This window comes from Austrofundulus limnaeus, unplaced genomic scaffold (assembly GCF_001266775.1).
Source record: "Austrofundulus limnaeus strain Quisiro unplaced genomic scaffold, Austrofundulus_limnaeus-1.0 Scaffold175, whole genome shotgun sequence".
Lineage (NCBI taxonomy): Eukaryota > Metazoa > Chordata > Actinopteri > Cyprinodontiformes > Rivulidae > Austrofundulus > Austrofundulus limnaeus.
Window position 1 is genome coordinate 869,211 of NW_013952577.1, and position 1,313 is coordinate 870,523.

The 1,313-nt window shown below is 40.6% G+C and overlaps 1 protein-coding gene across 3 annotated transcripts in view; it reads left to right on the forward strand.

The window, feature by feature from the left end:
• The window catches only part of ndrg3a (ndrg family member 3a), a 53,935-nt gene that overhangs the window by 30,067 nt on the left and 22,555 nt on the right, over window positions 1-1,313 (forward strand). The window lies entirely within an intron of this gene.

Sequence of the window (1,313 nt, forward strand, 5' to 3'; positions counted from 1 at the left end):
CGTGCGTGCGTGCGTGCGTGCGTGCGTGCGTGCGTGCGTGCGTGCGTGCGTGCGTGCGTGCGTGCGTGTGTGTGTTAGATGGATTGTTGGAGAAATGTGCCAAATCATTCAGATTAGCAACTTGGAACAGATTTTGCAACATTTTTAAGTTTGTCAAAAGAACGTAAAGAGCATCTGGATTATCTTACAAACACATCAGATACAAATAGCATTAATTTTTTAATTAAAAAAATGTTCTGGTAAGATTAATATTCTGCTCTATCTACTGAGACAGCAAGTAAAATGCATGTTTACTCAACTTTAAAGCCAGTGTAAAAACCAGCCCCTTGTTCTTCACTTTGCTTCGTACAGAGGGTCTGGACCCTCGGCTATTGAAAAGCGATTGCTTGCTGGAGGCGTGGACTCTGTTGAAGTTTAAAATAATTGGATCCGATTTACCCAATCACTAATGTTTGGCTGTGTGACATATGACGACTGTAAAAGAAGCTAAGCTAAGAAGCTAACTGTAAATTGCGTACGCTGTGAACAACCATCCCCTACTGGGAAGAGAGAAGAACCGARCTRAACCAGAYGACTGTAAATGAGACCTGCAGCTTTGAGAGACAAATTGAATATAATTTGGAAGTCTTGTCAACACCGACTGGCCTCATTCACTTCCTCCGCTGCCTTTGCTAAACTACAGTCAGACTAAAACGGCACAGAAAATCATTGTCATTTACAACTCCTCCTTCTGTTCTCTGATTGGCCCGGTTGAAATTCTACCAGARAAATCCTTGTCTATGGGAGAAATCCCAGACGGAGCAGAGAAGAGAAACTAGAATTGAGTGGAACTGTGTATTAAGGCAAGGGCCAGGCTATTTTGGAGTGGGTTTTTGTGGAACAGTTATAAATAAATAATATTTTACCTGTTCTAGATAGCTTTTTGGACAGCCTCAGTTTGGAGAAATGGAGTTCAGGTTTGATAGCACAGATGAGCTCAAGACTAAATTTGATTGTTGTTATCTTAAAACTGCTCAAATCCTTCAGTGATTAGTGCTTTAGAAGCAACCTTTACACCACTGTAATCTGTACAMTACCTTGGATGTATAGAAAACTTTTTGTTTCATTGTGATCACACGCAGCAGTATTTCTGGTGCAGTCTGGGACTCTTCCAGCAGGAGTTTTATGTAATGTTTCTGCAGAAATAACTTTGTTGTGTGAAACTGATGGAGCTAATAAAGGCTTTTCTGAATTCAGCCAGGACTAACATGGGTTGCTGCTATTTTAAAAAATAAAGTGTGTTCCCCAAAATTTCATAGCCCTCAGGCAAATTA